The sequence below is a fragment of the Rhinolophus ferrumequinum genome, chromosome 19 (assembly GCF_004115265.2).
Source record: "Rhinolophus ferrumequinum isolate MPI-CBG mRhiFer1 chromosome 19, mRhiFer1_v1.p, whole genome shotgun sequence".
In the NCBI taxonomy this organism is placed as follows: domain Eukaryota; kingdom Metazoa; phylum Chordata; class Mammalia; order Chiroptera; family Rhinolophidae; genus Rhinolophus; species Rhinolophus ferrumequinum.
In genome coordinates this window covers 3,890,880-3,915,588 of record NC_046302.1, presented here as the reverse complement: position 1 = coordinate 3,915,588, position 24,709 = coordinate 3,890,880, and the positions used below count along the sequence as shown (strand labels likewise).

At 41.4% G+C, this 24,709-nt stretch overlaps 1 pseudogene; it reads left to right on the top strand.

Annotated features, from left to right (window-relative positions):
* The window catches only part of LOC117038672 (regulator of nonsense transcripts 3B-like), a 102,298-nt pseudogene extending 85,792 nt beyond the window's left edge, over positions 1-16,506 (top strand).
* The last annotated feature ends 8,203 nt before the right edge of the window (positions 16,507-24,709 follow it).

Genomic DNA, 24,709 nt, shown 5'->3' with positions numbered 1-24,709 from the left:
TTACGTTCCCCAGATTAATTTTCAAGCCCGTGGCCATCCTATGGTCACCGATTGCCCTCCAATCCCCTTACCCTCCCCCACCCCCCACCCCTCCCGCCCATCTAGCAACCCTCAGTTTTTCCTCATTGTCTCCCAAACTGTTTCTGATTAGTTCATGCACTTATTTTCTTTTTTTTTTTTTTTTTTTTTTTTTTTTTTTTTTTTTTTTTTTTTTAATTTATTGGGGTGACAATTGTTAGTAGAATTACATAGATTTCAGTTGTGCAATTCTGAATCACATCATCCATAAATCACACTATGTGTTCACCACCCAGAGACAGCTCCCCTTCCATCACCGTACATTTGATCCCCCTCACCCTCATCCCCCACCCCCCAACCCCCTTACGCTCTGGTAACCACCAAATTACGTTCCCCAGATTAATTTTCAAACCCCGTGGCCATCCTGTGGTCACCGACTGCCCTCCAATCCCCTCACCCTCCCCCCCACCCCCCACTCCCCCCGCCCATCTAGCAACCCTCAGTTTTTCCTCATTGTCTCCCAGTTTCTGATTAGGTCATTCACTTATTCTTTTCTTTAGAATCCGCAAATAAGTGAGATCATATGGAACTTATCTTTCTCTGTCTGACTTATTTCACTTAACATAATGTTCTCTAGATCCATCCATGTTGTTGCAAATGGTAAGATTTCTTTCTTCCTTATGGCTGCATAATACTCCATTGTATAAATGTACCACAGTTTCTTAATCCAATCATCTACCGATGGGCATTTTGGTTGTTTCCATGTCTTAGCTATTGTGTATAGTGCTGCAATAAACATAGGAGTGCATAGAGATTTTTGAATTGAAGTTCTGGATTTCTCCGGATAGATACCTAGGAGTGGAATTACTGGATCATAAGGTAGTTCCATTTTCAGAATTTTGAGATACCTCCATACTGTTTTCCATAGCGGCTGCACCAGTCTGCAATCCCACCAACAGTGCACAAGCGTTCCCTTTCTCCACATCCGCGCCAGCACTTGTTGTTTGTTGATTTATTGATGATAGCCATTCTGACTGGGGTGAGGTGGTATCTCATTGTGGTTTTTATTTGCATTTCTCTGATGGTTAGTGAGGTTGAGCATTTCTTCATATGTCTGTTTGCCATCTGAATGTCCTTTTCAGAAAAATGTCTCTTCAAGTCCTCTGCCCATTTTTTAATTGGATCGTTTGTTTTTTTGGAGTTGGGTTGAGTAAGTTTTCCATAGATTTGTGATATTAATCCCTTATCAGATATATCATTGGCAAATATCTTTTCCCATTCAGTAGGATCCCTTCTTGTTTTATTGATGGTTTCCTTTGCTGTGAAAAAACTTTTTAGTTTGATATAATCCCACATGTTTATTCTTTCTCTTAGTTCCCTCGCGCGAGGGTGTATATCAGTAAAAATCTTACTCCGGGTAATGTCTGAGAAGTTTCTTCCTATATTTTCTTCTAGGTATTTTATGGTTTCAGACCTTACATTTAAGTCTTTAAGCCATTTTGAATTTATTTTTGTATATGGTGTAAGGAGGTGGTCCAACTTCATTTTTTTGCATGTGTCTGTCCAGGTTTCCCAGCACCATTTATTGAATAGACTGTCATTACTCCATCGTACATTCTTGCTTCCATTGTCGTAGATTAAATGGCCATATAGGCGTGGATTTATTTCTGGACTCTCTATTCTGTTCCATTGATCTATGTGTCTGTTTTTATGCCAGTACCATGCTGTTTTGATTACTGTAGCCTTGTAGTATAATTTGAAGTCAGGTATTGTTATACCTCCCACTTTGTTCTTATTTCTCAAGATTGCCTTTGCTATTCGGGGTCTTTTATGGTCCCATATAAATTTTAGGATTATATGTTCTATTTCTGTGAAAAACGACGTTGGCAGTTTGATAGGAATTGCATTGAATATGTATATTGCCTTAGGCAGTATGGACATTTTAATTATATTAATTCTTCCTATCCATGAACATGATATGTGTTTCCATCTATTTATATCTTCCTTCATTCCTTTCATCAGTGTCTTATAATTTTCTGAGTATAGATCTTTTACTTCTTTGGTTAAATTTATTCCCAGGTATTTTATAGTCTTTGGAGCGATTGTAAATGGGATTGTTTTTTTAATTTCTCCTTCTGATGTTTTATTATTGGTATATACAAATGCAACTGATTTCTGAATATTAATTTTGTATCCTGCCACTTTACTAAATTCATCTATCAGCTCTAATAGCTTCTTGGTGGAGTCTTTAGGGTTCTCTATATATAGTATCATATCATCTGCATACAATGATAACTTTACTTCCTCCTTACCAATCTGGATGCCTTTTATTTCTTTTTCTTGTCTGATTGCTGTGGCAAGAACTTCCAGAACTATGTTGAATAGAAGCGGAGATAATGGGCATCCTTGCCTTGTTCCTGATCTTAGGGGGAATGGTTTTAGCTTTTCCCCATTGAGTATGATGTTAGCTGTGGGTTTGTCATATATGGCCTTTATTATGTTGAGATAAGATCCCTCTATTCCCACTTTCTTAAGGGTTTTTATCATAAATGGCTGTTGAATTTTATCAAATGCTTTTTCTGCATCTATTGATATGATCATGTGATTTTTATTTTTCATTTTGTTAATGTGGTGTATCACATTAATAGATTTGCGGATGTTGAACCACCCCTGCATACCAGGAATGAATCCCACTTGATCGTGGTGAATGATCTTTTTAATGTATTGCTGAATTCTGTTTGCTAATATTTTGTTGAGGATTTTTGCATCTATGTTCATTAAAGATATCGGCCTGTAGTTTTCTTTTTTTGTGGTGTCTTTGTCTAATTTTGGGATCAGGGTGATAGTGGCTTCGTAAAAAGTGTTTGGGAGTCTTCCCTCCTTCTGGATTTTTTGGAAGAGCTTGAGGAGAATTGGTGATAATTCTTTTTTGAACGCTTTGTAAAATTCACCTGTAAAGCCATCTGGTCCAGGGCTTTTGTTTGTTGGGAGACTGTTGATTACTGATTCAATTTCCGTGGTGGTAATCAGTCTATTCAGGTTTTCTGTTTCTTCTTGAGTTAGCCTTGGAAGGTTGTACGCCTCTAGAAAATTGTCCATTTCTTCCAAATTGTCAAATTTGTTGGCATATAGTTGCTCATAGTAACTTCTTAAAACTCTTTGTATTTCTGCAGTGTCCGTTGTCACTTCTCCTCTTTCGTTTCTGATTTTATTAATTTGGGTCCTCTCTCTCTTTTTTTTAATGAGTCTGGCTAATGGTTTGTCGATTTTGTTTATCTTCTCTAAGAACCAACTCTTGGATTCATTGATCTTTTGTATTGTTTTTCTGGTTTCTATTTCATTTAATTCTGCTCTGATCTTTATTATCTCCTTCCTTGTGTTCCCTTTGGGCTTATTTTGCTGTTCTTTTTCCAGATCCCTTAAATGTGAAGATAAACTGTTGATTAGTGATGTTTCTTGTTTCTTTAGGTAGGCCTGCAAAGCTATGAATTTCCCTCTTAGGACTGCTTTCGCGGCATCCCAAAGATTTTGGGTCGTCGTGTTTTCATTTTCATTTATCTCGAAATATCTTTTGATTTCTTCCTTGATCTCCTGCTTGACCCATTCATTATTTAGTAATAAGTTATTCAGCCTCCATGAATTGGTGTGTCTTCCCGTTTTTTTCCTGTAGTTCATTTCTAATTTCATAGCATTGTGATCAGAGAAGACAATTGGTATGATTTCAATTTTCTTAAATTTATCAAGACTTGTTTTGTGGCCTAACATATGATCTATCTTGGAAAATGTTCCATGTGCGCTTGAGAAGAAGGTGTATTTTGCAGCATTGGGGTGAAATGTTCTGAAAATATCGATTAAATCCAAGTGGTCCAATGTATCATTTAAGGCTGTTGTTTCCATATTGATTTTCTGTCTGGAAGACCTGTCCCTTGTGGTCAGAGGTGTGTTGAAGTCCCCGACTATAATAGTGTTACTGTTGATCTCTGCCTTTATGTCAGTCAGTACCTGTTTTATATATTTAGGTGCTCCTATGTTGGGTGCATAGATGTTTACTAGGGTTATGTCCTCTTGTCGGATCGATCCCTTTATTATTATATAGTGCCCATCTTTATCTTTTAGTATGTTCTTCATTTTAAAGTCTATTTTGTCAGAAATAAGTATTGCAACTCCAGCTTTTTTCTCGTTTCCATTTGCATGAAATATCTTACTCCAACCCTTCACTTTCAGCCTGTGTGTGTCTTTTGTTCTGAGGTGAGTCTCTTGTATACAGCATATACAAGGGTCTTGCTGTCTTATCCAGTCAGCCACCCTATGTCTTTTGATTGGAGCATTTAATCCATTTACATTTAAAGTGATTATTGATAGGTACATAGATATTGCCATTTTTAAATTTGTAGTTAGGTTGTTTTGATCTTTCTCCTATTTACAGAAGACCTTTTAGTATTTCTTGCAATGCTGGCTTGGTGGTAATAAATTCCTTTAGCTTATTTTTTTCTGGAAAGCTCTTTATCTCTCCATCAACTTTAAATGATAGCCTTGCTGGATAAAGCAATCTAGGTTGTAGGCCTTTGTTTTCCATCACTTTAAGTATCTCCTGCCACTCCCTCCTGGCCTTCAATGTTTCTGTAGAAAAATCATTTGATAGTCTTATGGGAGTTCCCTTGTATGTAACCCTCCGTCTTTCTCTTGCTGCTTTTAGGATTCTCTCTTTGTCTTTAAGCTTTGCCATTTTAACTATAATGTGTCTTGGTGTGGACCTGTTTGGGTTAATCCTGGTTGGAACTCTCTGCACTTCCTGGACTTGTATGTTGGTTTCCTTCATCAGGTTGGGGAAGTTTTCAGACATTATTACTTCAAATATGTTCTCAATCCCTTGCTTGCTCTCTTCACCTTCTGGTATTCCTATGATGCGCATGTTGTTGCGCTTGATGTTATCCCAGAGGTCTCTTAGGCCATCTTCATTGTTTTTTATTCTTTTTTCTTTTTGTTGTTCCGTTTGGGTGATCTCTGCTACCTTGTCTTCTAAGTCGCTGATTCGATCCTCTGCTTCATCTAGCCTGCTGGTAATTCCTTCAAGTGAGTTCTTAATTTCGGTAATTGTGTTCTTTAGTTCCAACTGGTTTTTCGTTATGATTTCTACATCCTTCTTTATGTTTTCTCTAAGCTCGTTTGTTATGATTTCTACATCCTTCTTTATGTCTTCTCTAAGCTCCTTAAACATTCTTATCACCAGTGTTCTGAACTCAGTCTCTGAGAGGTTGGTTACGTCTGCTTCATTTGGTTCCAGTTGTGGAAGCTTCTTCTGTTCTTTTATTTGGGACATGTATCTTTGTTTCCCCATTCTGGCTGACTGTGTTTATTTTGATATATTAGGTAGATCCCCTAGAGTTCTTAGTTCTTGCTAGGTTATCTTGTGTAGTATGTGTCCTTTATATTTGACTCGCACCACGTCGTCCTCCTCTGCGTGTGCTCCAAAGGTGAGTCTTGTGTTGTGTACACTGTCCCGTTCAAGAAGATCTTTAATTGCTTCCCGCTAATGAGCAGGTGGGGTCAACTCCTGGGCTGACCTGCCGTGAGACTTGGCTCTGCCCCCCGCAGGGCACTCTGCTGCGTGAGGGTTGACCACCCCAATGTGATTTGGCCTCTATGGGCTCCAGAGCCTGCCGAGAACCCCCTCTAGGTATGTGACCTGTAGGTCAACCCCGGCTGCACTCCGATTTGGTCTGGAGTTGGCCCCCAGATATGCCGAGTCCCGTGCCACCCAAGCTGGGCCCCGGCAGGGAAGTCCCAGAACAAGGCAAATCACCAAGCACAGCAGCAACGACAACAGCAAAGAAGAAGAAAAGAAAAAAAAAAAAAAAAAAAAAACAGCCGATAACCCCCCCCGCTCAACACAGGCAAAGATATCAAAGATACAAGATAAAGCAAAACAAAACCAAGCAAAGCAAAACAAAGCAAAACAAAAAGCAGCGACCGTCTCGGCCTGAGCCCATCAAGCAATGACCAGGTTGTCCTCTGCTGTACCAAAGAGCCCCCTGCTTATTGCGCAGGCAGAGCCGGTCACCTGGTGCTCAGAGAGACTTTGGGACTGCAGACTTAAAAGCGTGGGCCTGAGGGGTCTGGATGATAGTCTCCACAAAGTCAGTGCAGCTTCTGCCCTTGTCCGCACGTATGCACACCGAGAGGAGCACCACCAGTCCTTTGTCCAGAGCTCGTGAGTCCTAGGGCACTCCTTCAGTGTGTGTGTATGGGTGCGGGCGGGAGATTTCTGATCTGCTGACCGTGCCTCACAAGCTGGGCCCTGGCAGGGCAGTTTCAGAACAAAGCAAATCACCAAGCACAACAACAACAACAACAACAAAGAAAAATATCAAATACGTTCACATGCAAAAACCACCTGATAACCCCACTCGACAGAGGCAAAGATATCAAAGATATAAAGACAAAGCAAAACAAGACAAAACAAAGCAATACAAAAAGCAGCGACAGTCTCGGCCTAAGCCCACCAAGCAATGTCCAGGTTGTTCTCTGCTGTACCAAGGAGCCCCCTGCTTATTGCGCAGGCAGAGCCGGTCACCTGGTGCCCAGAGAGACTTTGGGACTGCAGACTTAAAAGCGTGGGCCTGAGGGGTCTGGATGATAGTTTTTACAATATCAGTGCAGTTTCTGCCCTTGCCTGCACAAATGCACACTGAGAGTGGCACCACCAGATATGTGACCAAAACTCTTGAGTCTTAAGGCACCTCTTCAGTGTGTGTGTGTGAGTGCGGGCAGAAGATTTCTGATCTGCTGAAAGCCCAGAGCTGCGCCTGCCTCACTGCTGATCTCCGGGTGTGTCTCGGCCGCTGCACCCACCCCACCCTAGGCAAGCCAGGAAGGGTGGGGGCTGGAGATGGAGGGGTCTTCACTCTCCCAGCCCAGCCGTGCGTCGCCCTCTTCCCGCAGGCCAGAAAAGGTGGTGGCTGGGGGTGGAGGCGTCTCTTCTCTCCTAGCGCAGCCAAAATCACGCACACTGCCCAGTCTGCCTGGGTCAGGGCTGCCCGTCAGGCTTCCCAAAGCGTGAGCTTTTGATACCACTTCTCAGTTCAGGGGCCGGTTTAAGTCTCTGGAAGGGCGGGGTAAGATTGGGAGGGCAGGGCGGGGGGGAGGGGCCCAGGTATGGAGACTGCGCCCCCCGTCCGCCGCAGGGCGCGCCGCCTTCCCGGCGGGAGAAATCAGCCGCGGGACGCAGGGAAAGCGCCGGCCTCCCGGTCTCTGCGCTCTGCGCGCCCGGCACAGCGGGGCTGCACCGCGGTTTCCAGTCCCAGTCTCTGGGAGGGCGGGGTAGGATTGGGAGGGCAGGGCGGGGGGGAGGGGCCCAGGTATGGAGACTGCGCCCTCCGTCCGTCCGCCGCAGGGCGCGCCGCCTTCCCGGCGGGAGAAATCAGCCGTGGGACGCAGGGAAAGGGCCTACCCCCGGTCTCTGCGCTCTCCGCTCCGCCTGGGATCCCGCGCCTGCCCGGCTCCGTGGTTTTCGGTTTTCGCCCCCGCCAGCTGAGGCTCCTCTGGGGGCTGGGCTCTCCCGCCGCTGCCGGCCGGGCGCTCCCACGCCGCTTCTCCTCCTCCTCTCCTTGCTCCGTCCAGTTAGCTTATCCCCAAGAATTTCTTAGCTTCAAGCAATCCACGAATCTCTCCACAATATTGTGTGGTGAGCGAAAATTTCCTCGATGGGTTATAGTTCCCGTTTGCAACAAGATCTGGAGGAGAACTCAGATAGTGCGCCCTGCTGCCGCCATTCCTATGACGTCACTCCTCTTATTTTCTTTAGAATCCGCAAATAAGTGAGATCATATGGTACTTATCTTTCTCTGTCTGACTTATTTCACTTAACATAATGTTCTCTAGATCCATCCATGTTGTTGCAAATGGTAAGATTTCTTTCTTCTTTATGGCTGCATAATACTCCATTGTATAAATGTACCACAGTTCCTTAATCCAGTCATCTACCAATGGGCATTTTGGTTGTTTCCATGTCTTAGCTATTGTGTATAGTGCTGCAATAAACATAGGAGTGCATAAAGATTTTTGAATTGAAGTTTTGAATTTCTCCGGATAGATACCTTGGAGTGGAATTACTGGATCATAAGGTAGTTCCATTTTCAGATTTTTGAGATACCTCCATACTGTTTTCCATAGCGGCTGCACCAGTCTGCAATCCCACCAACAGTGCACAAGCGTTCCCTTTTCTCCACATCCGCGCCAGCACTTGTTGTTTGTTGATTTATTGATGATAGCCATTTTGACTGGGGTGAGGTGGTATCTCATTGTGGTTTTTATTTGCATTTCTCTGATGGTTAGTGAGGTTGAGCATTTCTTCATATGTCTGTTTGCCATCTGTATGTCCTTTTTAGAAAAATGTCTCTTCAAGTCCTCTGCCCATTTTTTAATTGGATCGTTTGTTTTTTTGGAGTTGAGTTGAGTGAGTTTTCCATAGATTTGTGATATTAATCCCTTATCAGATATATCATTGGCAAATATCTTTTCCCATTCAGTAGGATCCCTTCTTGTTTTATTGATGGTTTCCTTTGCTGTGAAAAAACTTTTTAGTTTGATATAATCCCACATGTTTATTTTTTCTCTTAGTTCCCTCGAGCGAGGGTATATATCAGTAAAAATCTTACTCCAGGTAATGTCTGAGAAGTTTCTTCCTATATTTTCTTCTAGGTATTTTATGGTTTCAGATCTTACATTTAAGTCTTTAAGCCATTTTGAATTTATTTTTGTATATGGTGTAAGGAGGTGGTCCAACTTCATTTTTTTGCATGTGTCTGTCCAGGTTTCCCAGTTTGACAATACTCTCTGTTCCCTTCTCTCTTTCTTCTCCTTCTGGTATGCCCATTATTCTCATATTGCTCTTTCTGATGGAGTCAGAAAGTTCTTGTAGAGTTCTTTCATTTCTTTTAAGTCTCAAGTCTTTTTCTTCTTCCATCTGTGTAATTTCCAGGTTTGTATCTTCGATGTCACTGATTCTTTCCTCCATCTGGTCAATTCTACTACCTAAGCCTGGTTATTTCATTCTTAATTTCTTCTGTTGAGTTCTTAATCTCCAGAAATTCTGTTTGGGTCTTTTTTAAAATTTTCATCTCTTTCATAAAATGCTCATGTTGTTCTTTGATTGTGTTTCATAGTTCATTAAACTGCCTTTCTGTGTTTTCTTGCATCTCATTGAGTTTTTTCAGAACTGCAATCTTGAATTCTCTGTCGTTTAAGTCACATATTTCCATATCTGTAAGTTCCTGTTCTGGAGACTTTTCACTTTCTTTCTGAGCTTTCTTGCTGCCTTGCTTATTTATGGCAATTACTGATTTATTATTTCTCTTCTTAGACATCTACAGGAGTGGCTTCTGCAACAGGTTTGTAGGAAGCGGTCTTTCTTTTGTTTTCCAGTGCTTGTTGGTAGAATGTTTTATTTTCTCTCCGACTGCATCCTCTTTTTCTCTCTCACACGGTAGTGCTATGTTTTCTCTGCACTATTCCAACTTTTCACACAATTGGGAGATTCCCTGGGAGACGGGCTTCTCCTCTGTTAATAGTTCGCCTGGGTCACAGAGCGCAGTGTCCGTGTGGGTATGCAGAGAGCTTTTGAAGTTCCAAAGCTCTTCCTGCACCAGATTCAGAGCCCGTATGTTTCAGCAGTTCTGTTTACTCCTGCAAGGATCCACCCAGATAGGTGGAGCCAGGAGCGGGGTGAGTTGTGAGAGGTGGCCCAGAGCAATGGCAGTGACCACCACCACAGCTTGTCCTGCTTCCACAGCTCCCTCCCCTCTGCTGGAACTAGTTGGGCTGCGAATCTGTGTCTTCGGTCCACATTTCTCAGAACAGCAAATATTCTGTTCTTTTGATCTGACACTGCTACTGTTCCGCTTCTAGCGCTGGGCAGGTTGGGGCGGGGCGAGCTCTGGGAGGGTAGGGAGTGGGTGGCCAGCCTCAGTGCCTAAGGCTTCCGTTCTCTGCTTGGCAATGAGGGCTTAAACCACCGTTTTCATCCTTCTTCCCTCTGTCTTTTATCCGAGGTCTCTGCTGTGAGTGTTGGATTCAGCTGTGTTGTGTGCTGCCCCCTCAGCCCTGTGGGCCATAAGCGGAGCCCTAGCTGTCCAATTTTTTCCCTGTCCCGCAGCTGTGGTAGTTCCGGGATGCAACAAGCTCGCAGCACTGAGTTAGGTCTGCATACTGCACCTCAACGGCTCCGTCTCTGCACTTCTTCCTTCCCTCCTCCCCCGCTCGTGCGTTTTGCTCACCTTTAGTTGAATTCAGTAGTGGGCCACTTTGTCTTGCCTGTCTGCTGTGCAGGGAGTGTTTGTGGAGTTATTGTTGTTCGATTAGTTGTAAATGCCAAGGGAGCTTTACAGAGGCTCACCTCGCGCAGCCATTTTGATCCTCATCTCCTATTTGGTACTTTTTTGATAAAGGTATTCAGACAATGGTAATTAATTGTTGTCTGTTTTACTACTAATAAATTTCTGTTATTATTTAGTTAATTAGTTAGTTAGTTGCTTTGTTGTTTTTTGCCACCTTTTAAAATTTTTATTCTATTTTTTTTAAACTAAAAATATTTATTTAGGGTTGGGGGTGGGGGATGAGGGTGAGGGGGATCAAATGTATGGTGATGGAAGGGGAGCTGACTCTGGGTGGTGAACACACAGTGTGATTTATGGATGATGTGATACAGAATTGCACACCTGAAATCTATGTAATTTTACTAACAATTGTCACCCCAATAAATTAAAAAAAAAAATTTAAAAAAAAATTTATTTAATATGCTCTCTGAAATAACTAATGAGACTTTTGAGAGTAGAAGTTTAGGAAGGTAAATCCACCATTCATCCTCATTAAACTTTGGGATGCAAAAGTAGTGAAAAAAACACTGCATTCCTAAAATTAGCAACTTAAATATGAATAATAAATTCATGCAGTGCTGAAAAAGTAGAATTTATGTTGATAATGAATATTACCGGTATACAAGTTTTTATGTATTTCTATAATAAAAATTGGATAAATTCTTGTTTAGAAATGCTGAAGAGATACATTTCCAAATTTAGTAATTTTGATTAAATTGTTCCTAAAATATACACACAACCAATTGAAAATAAGGCAAAGACTTTCTTAAAACAATAATAATGTTTACTCACCAAGCAGAAGGTAAAGTCACAGATGGAAAGAGTGTGTTAGAGTCAGAGTATAAGTGTTGAACACAGCTGAGTTCAATTCTATGCCTGGTACTTATAACTCTGGAGGATAATGTGGGTACCAGGCTCAGTTCCCCTTTACCTGTGTGTTCATTCCTCAGCTGCTGTGACTGTGGACTACTAGAGGTTCACAGTGGCACCCTTCTCCAGAAAATTGCTCTTGCCTCAAAAGGAGTCACTGTGCTCCTTTTAGCCCCCACCTTCCCACACATTGGATGGAGCCCATAGTCATTGGAATGACTGACACAAGGATGCAAAGGGCTTTGAAGTGAGACCAATTTTTGGTACACTTGTAATCTAGAGCTTCCTTGGGATCTGACTGAAGTTAATCTATAGCTGAAATCCTACACTTGATTAGCTTTTCCCCTCTGCCCTATGCTCCTACTCTCACTTCCTTTGTCCTGACGGCTCTCCCTCAACCAATCACTTGAACAATAATCCCTGTCTCAGGCTCTGCTTTTAGGGAAACTGCCCTCAGACTTGGAATCAGAAGTCATATTAGAAGCAGTCTAAGGCTAGACTTTTGGTGCTGGGTCACCACTGGTTGGATACAATGAGAACCCCAACACTGGTGGCAGGTGTGGTATTGATAGTATGTAGCAGTTGCTAACTTAACCAAATAGGGGTACTAGCTGCAGCTGCTAGGGAAGATTAACAGGGTCACTGGTATGTGATATCCAGCTATTTGTCTAGCAAATGCATTGTTCTCAAAATCCTTCAGAAAGTAGAATCGAGAATAGTTCTCATTCACTTGGGATGAGCAACAGCATAATTCGGTTTTCTCCCGGGCCATGTTAATTCTTCTGTTCTCTGTCAGTATATGAGGTCTGACAATTAAGTTTGCAAACTTATTGCAACAATGTTGCTAACCTTTTTTGATATCACAGGGATTATTCATTATGAATTTGTACCAGCTGGACAAACAGTTAACCAAGTTATTGGGACATGCTGAAAAGTCTGTGTGAAAAAGTTAGACGAAAACCACCTGAACATTTTGCCAACAATTCATGGCTCTTGCATTATGACAATGCACCAGCTCACAAAGCACTGTTTGTGAGGTAGTTTTTAGGCAATAAACAAATAACTGTATTGGAATACCCTCTCTACTCATCTGATCTGGCCCCGAATGACTTCTTTTTTTACCCAAGATAAGGGAAATATTAAAAGGAAGACATTTTGATGACATTCAGGACATCAAGGGTAATACAACCACAGCTCTGATGGCCATTTGAGAAAAAGAGTTCCAAAATTGCTTTGAAGGGTGGACTAGGCACTGGCATCGGTGCATAGCTTCCCAAAGGGAGTACTTCAAAAGTGACCATAGTGATATTCAGCAATGAGGTATGTAGCACTTTTTCTAGGACAAGTTCAAGAACTTAATTATCATATCTCGTATAGTTCAAAGGAATCTAAACCTTGCAGACATTCTAAAGTACATCACATTGGTCCACTACGTTTATGACAACATGTAAATTGAACATAATGGGCACAGAAATTTAAGCATTTTAAATGTTTTGGTAAATGTATGTGTTGCAGAGGGTTGGAGAAAAATCTCACAAACATTTAGGAACCTGTCACATTATTGAAGTTTTTAGGGATCCAGTGGTTTGAGGCATGTTAAAACATCTCTAAATACAAGACAACTCATTGTATTTCAGCTAGCCTACCAAAAAGGAAAAGACACATTTTAGATTTGGAAGCAAATTATTCTGCATTGAGCAATACTACTTCAACAATTGTGGTTGATAAAGAAAACTACTGGTTTTCAGTGGGGCCCAGAGACAGAGGACTCTGCAGCAGGTCCAAGGTAAGGAACAAGCAAATCTTCTTGGGTCATACACCCCAGTAGATCTCTAGGGGCATCTGTAGTAAAGAAAGGGGTGCTGAATCTTTGCCAAGCTCCAACAGGAGAGCTGAAGTAGAGACCCTTAAGGCTCTAGAGAAGTCCATATTGCCTATAGGAGAAAACCATATTTCATTTTTAAAAGCCCATAGCCAGTAAATTACTGACACAAGGATGTTATTAGTTTCTGGGAGAGATGGAATGTCAGGCTGTGGGATATTAAGTGACCATGTGGCTAGAACTACCCTTTATGATCTGTGTATGTTATACTCACCAAGTCACAAACTTGAACAGGCCTAGCAGAAATCCATTATAAAATGGAAATGGTATATCCAGGATTGGACTGAAGCAGGTCCAGAGAGCACAGATAAGCTGTGCAAAGAGGAGGACCCAGATCTCTGTATCACCTATCACTGCATTGTTTTATTAAATTTAACTCCCCTCCATCTACAGAATATATGTCTCCTTACCTATCACCTAGAATGTCATGGGGTAAGGAAGTTCCTTATGATTGGCTGACAGAGTAGGAAAAAGCCTAAACTTGATTTCATCCAAGCAGAAAATGTACAGCCACTATATACTATAGCCCCATCCAGGAATAACCCTGAGAAAGAGTGTCAAGGGGGACATCCAGTGGGAAAAAGTTTGGAAAATGAAAATTGGCTTCCACTTTGTGTGGAAAGAGAAATGGATCAAAGAAAAGACATACATAGACTCATGGGCAGTGGTAAATGTTTTGCTGACTCATCAGGGCCTGGAAGGAGCAACATCATAATATTGAGAAGGAAATCTGGGGAAGAGGCACATGGATGGAACTATGTGAATGAACACAAAATATAAAGCTTTTGTAGGACATGTTAATGCTTAGTAGAGATCATCCACTGTAGAAGAGGTATAAAACAAACACTGGATAGGGTTATATAGCCATAGATGTGCTTAGTCACCCCAATGTATTTGTCAATTCAGCACATTGACTAATCAGTGGAGTAGTCACAGAAGCAATGCATGTATCAAACAGAAAGAGATCCCTCTTAAAAGGGCTTTCCTAACTTTTGCAATTGCTGAATAATTAACCTTTTAGAGACAATGTTGACCCCTAATATGGCACCAGAACTCAACAAGACTTCATTATACTCCTTCCAAACTGAAAAAGGATATTTTTATCCAGACCAGGATTGATGTATACTTTGGATATGGGTTTGCCTTTCTTGCCTTCAGAACCTCAGCCAGCATCCCTAGCAGATGAATTATAGAGTATCTGATTTACCAACATTAGAATGTGCATAACAGGGGAGGCTGGATGGTTTAGTTGATTAGAGAGCGAGCTCTTAACAACAGGGTTGCTGGTTTGATTCCCACATGGGCCAGTAAGCTGCGCTCTCCACAACTGGACTGAAGACAACGAGCTGCCAATGAGTTGCCAGAGGGGCGGCCAGATGGCTCAGTTGGTTAGAGCACCAGCTCTTAACAAGGTTGCCGGTTCAATTCCCACATGGGATGGTGGGCTGTGCCCCGTGCAACTAAGATTGAAAATGGTGACTGGACTTGGAGCTGAGCTGTATCCTTCATAACTAGACTGAAGGACAACGACTTGACTTGGAGCTGATGGGCCCTGGACAAACACACTGTTCCCCAATATTCCCCAATAAAAAATAATTTTTAATTAAAAATTAAAAAAAAAAGAATGTGCATAACATCAACTCTGGACCAAAGGGCAAAGGGAATAGTATGGCAATGGACATGTTGCCATAGAAAAAAAGGGCCTATGGGCCTATGATGTTGGGCCATTGCATGGCATCCACATCTATGTCTACTGCCATGGCTACTCCTTCTCCTAACATATTTTCCACTAAATGTAGCACCATTCAGAATCTGCTGGACTAAGAAAGTGACGGAATGACCTCTTGAAAGTGCCATCTTAGACATGTCATACTGCAAAGATAGAGCATTATCCTTCAGGATGTTTCATATAGATTAAGCCAGTGACTAGGACATGGTTCTGTGTCTCCTTGAAGGTCTTGCTCAGTGTCAGTTTAGCTAATATGAACTGTTTCCCAGAACTCTCTCTGCTGTATGGTTACAGGACAAGAATAGCCACAGAGACTTAAAACGTGGAAGTTGGGATGTTTGGGCCAAGCTTCGACAAGGAGCAAAGACGTGGAAGGAGCATAGGCCTAAGGATAAGTGAATAAATCTTGACTCCCCTGGGGACCACAGGCAGTGGAGGTATGGCTTCTGGGGACAGTACCAAAGGGGAAGATAAGCAGGCTTGGAACAAGGAGAAGAGAGAGGAGCTGAGCCAGGTGGTAATTCGGAGATTACCTTCCACTTTGACAAACGAGCAGCTTCAGGAACATTTTCAGCCTATATCCGAGCATGATTATTTTGAGTTTTTTTCTAATGATACTAGTCTGTATCCTTATATGCATGCCAGAGCATATATCAACTTTAAAAACCAAGAGGACAGTATTTTATTCAGGGTTCACTTTGATGGTTATGTATTCCTTGACAATAAAATCAAGGGATATCCTGCTATAGTAGAATTTGCACTTTTTCAAAAAGCTGCAAAGAGAAGACTAAGAAAAGAGATACCAAAGTTGGGATCATCGATGATGATCCAGAGCATAGAAAATTTTTGGAGTTATGCTACAGATAATGAGAAAATGTCATCTACTCCCTCGACACTGCTAGAGGAAATAGAAGCTAAAAATAGAAAGTTAATAGCTAAAAAGAGAAATGAAAAAGAAAAGATAGAAAAGCTAAAGAAGAGAGAAGGATTTCTAGAGAGGGACAAATTAAAACATGAACCAAAGATTAAGCTGCTCAAGAAGCCAGAAGAAGGAGATGAAAAAGAATCGGACAGAAGAGAAAAAGCCAAGAAATTGGACAAAGAGTATCTGAGTAATGGAAAGCGACAGTGGGCAAAGTTGTGCATTGCCCAAACATTCTGATGGCTAACTTAAAGATGCAAAGCCTAAGAGACCTGAAGATAAGAGTGACAGAAATTACAGGGTGATGGAATGAACGAGATCAAGAGAGCTTACTTTGAGAAGGAAAGACTGAAGCAGCAAAAATAAGCACAGGAGGCAGAAGGAGCGCTATGAGAAAGAGAAGTCTTTTTAAAAGAAAGGAAGAAGAAATCGAAAAAGAGAAAGTAGTACTTTGGGATAAAGGAAAGAAGACTGAAAGTACAGAATCAGTAGGCAACTCAGAAAAAAACTGAAAAGAAAGAGGAAGTGATTAAGAGAAATCACGTAAGAAACAAGAATCACCCAGCAATGCAGCTTTACCAACCACGAGCTCCAGCAGAAATTGACTCCGTCTCCCTGATGACAGCACAAAGTTTGGAAATTCAGCAATAGAAAAAAAAAAAAAAAGCAGGAAAGTGGTCTTGGCCATAGAAAACAAGGAGGTGAGGAGTGATAAGTCCAAATGGCTGTAGGTGTCCTCCTGACTGTCTAGGCAGCCAAAGAGCATATATTAAGCAATCCAGAAGTGCCTCAGGGCAAAGGAATAGAGAAAAATGGGGACAATGTACTGGTGGGTACACTGCAGAAGAGTATGTTTTGCACCAAAGCAGGAACCTGATTGCGGGTTCAGATTGGGAATACAATTTCATTTTTTACGCAGTTCCTACAAATTAACTTTAAAGTGTCAGACAAAGATGAAGAAGAGGCCATGCATTGCAATTTGTTGGTGGGAAAAGTCAAATGAAGACTTAATTAGATATGACATGAGAAGAAAATAAAAGAGCTGTCTCTAAAATTAAAAGATTTTGTTAGTCCTGGATTGAATTTTCTTAATTTGAGTGGAGCAGAGTCACTTTGAAGTCTTGTTCAGATCTAGATATATTCACTGTTGGTGATAACTGTTGGCTTTGTGTAGTGTAGAAGCAACACACATGAACTTGTAGTACAAGTACAGTAAATGGTATAACAAATGTTCCCTTACACAAGATTTAAATAGTCATATAATGTCTATGTCCTGTGTCCTAAAATTTTAGGATTAGTTTTAGATTTTTGTTTGCTTATGTGAGCTTAGCATAAAGAATATTTTTAAACATCTCCTTTTGCCTTTAGCGATTTTTATATTAATAATTAAAATTTACCCTTTTTGGTTCTTGACAATTCAGTCTTCATTTTATCTTAGGTCTCATGATCTGAATGCATGCACTGCCCAGGAAGGAAACTGCACCAAGATTTGTTCCTGTTTAAATAGCAACTTTCAGTTTTAGCTTGTTTTGCATTGGTGTCAATATATATCAACATCACTCAAAATAAAATAAAATAAAATAGAATAAAATAGGTGGAAGTGAAGCAGCAGCCATTAGGCACTGAAATGTGTTGTAGCACACCAGGAACTCCTGTATCACACACATATTGTCACTGCCCTGCTCACCTTAATGGCATGGGGCAACAGCCAAATCTGCCACTCCTCCACCTCATTTCTTGAACTTAGTTCTCTAGCCTCTCTGAGTCCTGTGCGAGGCATATGTGCATCTCTGTGGAGCAGGATACGTCACCCACTTCATCGAGGCTGGAGGCAGTGAGAGGCAGATGCAGATTGAACTATGCCTTCCTGTGTTACAGTTTGTTTTCACAGATTCCAGACTTATTTTTTACCTATCCCTTTAATTAATTATTTTTTATTATTTCTTTTATTTTTCAATCATAGTTAACATTTTAATTTATTTTTAAATAAACTGAATTTTACATAACAGTTTTATATTTATAGAAAAATGTTTTAAGAAAATATAGGGAATTCCGATATACTCCACACTCAGTTTTCCTTATTATTAATAACTTATTGTATATTTGCTACGACTAATGAACCAATATTGACATATTATTATTAATTAAATGCATCCTATATTCAGATTTCTTTAGTTTTGGCTTAATGTCCTTTTATTTTCCAGGATCTTATCCAGGATTCCATATTGCATTTAATTATTCTCCTTGATGCCCATCCCCTACAACATGTAAAGATGAACTCTGATTCACATGTGAAGTTCACATAGATTCCTAGAGAATCTGTAACTGAATGGCATGAATTTAATATGAGAAGCAAGTTGATCTAAGCAATGCAAGCGGTACCCTGCAGAGAATGCTGTTAATAGTCTGACCAGATCCTTTTCACTGGGCACATGCAGCCATTCCCTGGCTGCTGTGACTGTTGACTGTAAAAACTCACACCTACTCTATTCACTGGAGAATTTTCCCCAGCCAAATGGGAGCCGTAATGCCTGAGAGTTTATATTCCCTTCCTTCATCCTTGGGGCAACTCTTAGCCAATGATCAGTTGACATGGGGACATAAAAGGGCAGCTCTATGGCCCCAAGGTGGGACTGACCCTGTTTCAGGTCATGCTCAGCTTATCCCCATGGGATCAGACTGAAGGTAGACATTGCTGAGACTACATCCTTCCTTAGTTTTTTACCACACCCCTTCCTGCTTCTTTCATTACCTCAACTCTGAGAGTGCTCCTTTAATAAGGCTCTGCTTCTAGGGAAACTAACTTGAGAAATGAGCTGCTACTATAAGAAAATTAGCTTCTCTGAGCCTTATTACCCTTATCCCATAAAGCGAAGATAAAAAGATTTTAACCTAATATTTTTATAAACACTGATCATAATAGTTACCACATTATATTTAAATGTTCTCTTTACGAGATTTTTCTCCTGAGTCAGGCATGTTTATTGAATCATTTCTTTATATCCCCAGTCCCTAACACAGAATGTGGCCAAGCATAACTTAAGGAATATTCATCCCCCAACTGCCTTTACAATCTATTCACCCACCTTCTTGTTGGTATAAACACAGTGTCATGGATTTAGTTGCACAATTTTAGAACAGACAAAATGAAGTTCTCATATGAGCCCAGACTCAGTTCCTTGATTGCCAAGGTGAAAGAGAAATGTTTATTTAAATCTGTTGGTTGACAGGTGTCTCTACATAATCCAATGAAGTGTTGACTCTAGATTGGTTCATGGCAATGATCAAAGAACTTGTCCTTATTGATACTATTGTGGAGGGTTTTAAAAGGCCAAGAAATGGCTTCCGTGATGTGGGACCTGAAAGGCCACTGAGTCATTTTATGGACAGCACCTGCCATCTTCCTTGCTCTCCAGTCTTCAATCTAAGGCTGCCCAAGACTTATACATTTTGCAAATTCCCATGAAAAGCAAGTGCTTTGCATCCTCTGTGAGTCATGTGACTCTACATTTTACTTCAATAATGATACAGTAAGCCTAAACTTGGGAGATCATGTTGTTTAATCTTGTGTTGTGGAAATAGACTTGACCTGAAGTCAAGAGCCAAGTTCAGTCACAGCCAATACTCAAGTACCAGAATGGATGTGTGGGTGTCTAAAACCTCGTGATACTTCTGTGCTGGTTGGCAAGCAATCACAGTCCCCAGGTCCCTGAGCATCTACTTCCTACCCTTGGGAACAGGGATCACTTGTATTCCTCCCCTGGGGACCTTAAAATGTCCCCACAATTCTGCAACAAAGCATAGAGCCCAAGGGCTTCGACTCTTGGAATGACTCCAGCATCACAGCTCAGGCTTCCATCCTGATGTGTCACTGTGCTGTACCAGGTATTCAATAAGTCACTGTCGCCCCTGTCTTCAAGGTCTCATTAGGTTCCCTTGTAGATACGTGACTGTGGGCAAATTGCATTGCTTTTTTAGGGCCAGTTTCCTCATCTCACAGTGTGGTCCTGGAAATAGATCTTATATATGGAACTTGTAATTTTGGTTTTGCAGTGTTTACAAGTGAGGCAGAATAGCTAGCCTAGGAAATTGATAACCCCCTCCAGGGTACAATGCGAGGTGCCTGACTGGTTTCACAAGTAACAAGTGACTGTATGCAATACCTGCAGCTGGAGGAAAACAAGAACCAGTTTTTTCCAGGTAGACTGACAGGGACCTGACCTTTAGCTAATTATAATGTCATTATAACCTTATTTACATTGCAGTTACTATGACATCCATCATTCATCTGATGTCATGACAGTTTCGGAGGAACCAAATAAGAAAGAAAAAGCGGAAATGGAAGGTCCCACCCAGGGGAGGAGATAAATGAACTGTGTCAATGGGACATCACCAATTCCTGCCCTGGGAGAGGTAAAAACCCTTGATTGTGACTTCCTCAACTGGACTCTGTTCTCTGAGTTCCACCGCAATTTCCTTTCTTGAACGCACTTTCATTTTCAATAAATCACTTTCACTATCCTGCATCTGTCTCGCTTTTGAATTCTTTCTTGCATGGAGACAAGAACGCAGTCACCACTGCTCCAGGTTGAGTCCTGTCTTGGATGTCAACGTGAGCCTCTAGTGACACAAGGATAAAATCCACTTTTGATGCCCATCCCCTACAACCTGTAAAGATGAACTCTGATTCACATGTGAAGTTCACATAGAATTGAATTGGTGGATCATGAAAACAATGGACTCTGGTCTGACCATCCTTAACAGTAGTATGAGGCAAACTGTTCATTGTCTTATGATCTCCTCCCACCTTATCCCTCAAAAAAGAAGAATCACAAACCAACTCAAGTTGGCCAAAGCAAACACCAGGGTGTTTATTGGAAAGAAACATTCTTATCTCACAAAACTGTAAGGAAGCAAAGAAGGGTCTCAACAGAATGGGAACCAGGAAATGGACCCGAGGTCAGTGTTCCAGTTCTCTCCAAGGTCCTATGGGGCTATTCTGCTCTGCTTCCCTCTGCACTCCTACCTCCTGCCTTACTGCAAGGGCCAATTTTCCTGGCTGAGCATGCCCAGGGGAGGGCATGGCTGTTCCAACTTAGTTCTGCTATTTCACTTATTAAACTTCTCTAGGCCTAGATTGTGTCCATCCTTATCAGCTATTCCCAAAAAGGACATGAAATAATGTCCCTCTATTTACAACAAATAGAGGACCCAAAGCTGTGGGGGAATCAATTTTCTAAGAAGCAGTAAGGAAGTAAAGAGATGTTTGGTGAAAGAAATCATCTCTACCTATAGCATACTCATCATGGTACCATTTATTTATGCCTCATATCTAAAACAAACTTATTCCAAATATTAGCAACTTGATACAGATTTCCCTTCTAAATGTATTACAAAAACTGTAAAGTACTGGATTCCTTGAATCCAGTAACAGCTAACAATGTGAAAGAAGTTTTTAATCAACGGCAGAAATTGTCCTGAAAATGATTCTGCCAATAATTCCTATAGACTAAGTTATCACTTACTCTATAAGAAAAACAAGGAAGGAGGAGGAGAAAAGAGGAGGAGAAAGAGGAGGGAAGGGGAAAAGAAAAAGAAAAAAGTACCATGAACATTTTTTTGCTTCTTTAAAGAATGGCATGTGTTTAGCAGATTGGCTTAACTAGACGATTTCTTTAGAATACTAGTACCTATGGTCCTATCAATGTGATTAAACAAGCTCCTAAACACTCAGCATAAGGCATTATTGAATGGTATCAATTTATTGATTCCTGCAGAAAAGTGATCTGAGGCTTAAAAAAAATTTTTCTACCCTAACTGAATTTGGTAAATAGCTTCTAAAATAAAAAGATCCAACATTACATGGCTGGGATTTGACTCACATGGCAGAGTTTTAGATGTCATGAGATCCAAGGTTTTTTTGGGATCACTCCTTTGTTGTATCCTCTAACCAGTCCTTACCTGCTCTACATCCATGAGTGACGATGTTAATTCTCTCTGTAAAGCCTTGAAAAATGGCTTGAAACGTGGAGGTAAGTTGTGCGGCTCAGAAGTCAGAAAGGCGCCCTGGGTCCCTGCACTTTTCAGTGGATTCCTGGTGTGGAAGGCCTGTGCACTGTATCCTGCTCCACCTTGAGCTGGGCTCCCTCAGCATTCTGCAGGCCCTTGCTTTCTCTGGTTTTCTCACACTTCTCAGACAATGCTCTATCTCCTCATCTGTCTCCACACAAAAACTTACCCCATCCAGCACTTTGTCCTTTAGTCATGTCTGCTGAAGACTTGGTGGTCACAGGGAAGGGAGCACAGAAAACTTCTTCCCTCACCACCCCTACCCCTCACCTGCACCCCTCCAGCTTCACACCTCACTCTAGCTCCTATTCCTGCCCTTCAGCAGCTCCAATTTCTCCTCCATCCTTTTGCAGAACAAGTTAGCTCTTCTTAGAATTTCTGGGGGATAGGCCAGGTTTTCTTAGGAGTGCATTCAAAGCTCATTTATTACTGACAGTGAATTCTACAGTCTTATCTCTATTTATTTTACACCTGCTGACCCTTATTATGATAATCTGTACCGTTTTGCCTTGCAGTTACAAGCTATTGAAAGAAGCATACTTTATCTTTTTTTGGTGTCTTCTACATTATAAGTTCAAATTTCATGCTTTTTACTTTTAAGAGTGCTGTAGGTACTGCCTATATAGTGTTTGTGGTAGGTAAGAAATAATTGCTAACATGAATTGAGTTCTTGTTATGTAGTGACACACAAGAAAGGAGGGGTCAATCCTGCAGTAGACTGTCCAAATGGGGAGGGGTATGTTATTGTAGTGAACACTAATAAAAAGCAGGCTGACTTCTAGTCTGTTTTATTATTGTTTTTAAATTCTCTACAGACAATGGCCCCTCTTATTACCTGCCCTTCGGGGCAGAGTGCTCTTCCCCGTGTTACACATGGAAAATGGAGACAACCCCATAACCGAAGTATCCCTTCTTCTGTGTTCTTTTCTGAGCACACTCTGACAAATTAAGTTCTATCATCCGTTGCCGTACTGGAATTTCCAAATGATTCATGTTAATTTTACCACCTGCTGCATTATCTCTGCCAGATGGCAGGTTTGCATTTGCAGGAACAGATACTTCTGAATCCAAACCACGGTGAGATATGTTCTCATTAGAGATGTTTGACATATGCAGGTTGGTGCCACAATTCTCACCATTTCTCTTCCTTATTTTGTTATAGTTGCTCCTCTGTTTCTTTAAAATCCACATGGAACCACAGGCCTATGTGTCATCCCCAGTGTCATCTTTGAGGGTACTGTAACTCAGAGGTCAGGACCCCTCTTTGTATGAACAAATGGCTTGATGGGTAACCCCCTGACTCGGCCTTCCTATAGCGGGAGGACAGTGATGGCAGGGGTGGCGGTCAGCTGCAATTCCAGCCCCCTTTTTGATGGAGGGCCTGTGAGGACACCTGGCCAGTGCTGCGGTGGGGGCCTGATGGCCACCCAAGCCCAGTGAGGCCAACCTCAGCTGGGGCTGAGGTTTGTAGGGCTTCCCCAGTGGCCATGTTGCCCAGCAACTACCATTGATTGAGGTGCCTGTGACCACACTGCATTCCACTGAGTCGATTGGTATTTGGGGGCTGCAGTCCTTCCAAACTGCCCAGGCCAGGAACCTCTCTGGACTCACCAGTCCACTAGGGGAGAGTATTGGGACTCTGCTCCTCCCCTTGTGTCCCTCTGGGCCTCCTCAGCAGCTGCCCAGTCCACTGGGACATCCCTGAGTGGAGTGCCAGCCTGAGGCTCCCCACAGTAGAGTCATAGACTCAGTGCAGTCTTCCAGGCCCTGGCCCGATCTCTGGTTTATTATTATCATCATCATCATTATTATTATTATTACTCCTTTCAGGTGTACAAAACAATGCAATAGTTAGATATTTCAACCCTCACAAAGTGATAACCCCCTCCCCCAATCTATTGCTCCTCTGACATCATATATATATTTATTACAATTCCATTGACTCTATTCCCTATGCTATACTCCATATCCCATGACTATATGTATATTAAATTATAGTTGACATACAGTATTATTCAGCTTCAGATTTACAATGCAGTGGTCAAGCATCTACATCGTCGATGAAGTGGTCTCCCTAATAAGACGTGTGCCCATCTGACACCCTACAAAATCTTTACAGCGCTATTGATTATATTTCCCAAACTGTCTTTTATATCCCCTTGGCAATATTATAGTTACCAATTTATGCTGTCTAATCCCTTCTCCTTCTCAACCCTCAGTTTTTCCTCTATATTTCTGAGACTATTTCTGTTTACGTTGCTCATTTATTCAGTTCTTTAGATTCTACATATAAGTGAGATAATATGGTATTTGTCTTTCTCTGTCTGACTTATTTCACTTAGCACAATGTTCTCTAGGTCCATCCATATCGTTGCAAATGGTAAGATTTCATTCCTCTTTATAGTCAAGTAATAATCCATTGTATAAATGTACTACAGTTTCTTAATCCAGTCATCTACCAATGGACATTTCAGTTGTTTCCAAGTCTTGGATATTGTAAAAAGCACTGCAATAAATATAGGGGTGCCTATATTTTTTTGAATTAGCATCTTGGATTTCTCTGGATAGATATCTAATAGTGGAATTGCTGGGTCATAAGGTTGTTCCATTTCAAGTTTTTTGAGATGCCGCCGTACTGATTTCCATAGTGGCTGCACCAATCTGCAATCCCACAAAGAATGCACAAGGGTTCCCTTTTCTCCACAACCTCAGCAGCACTTGTTGTTTGTTGATTTATTGATGATAGCCATTCTGACCCGAGTGAGGTGGTATTTATTATGGTTTTTATTTGCATTTCTCTAATGATTAGTGAGGTTGAGCATTTTTTCATATGTCTATTGGCCATC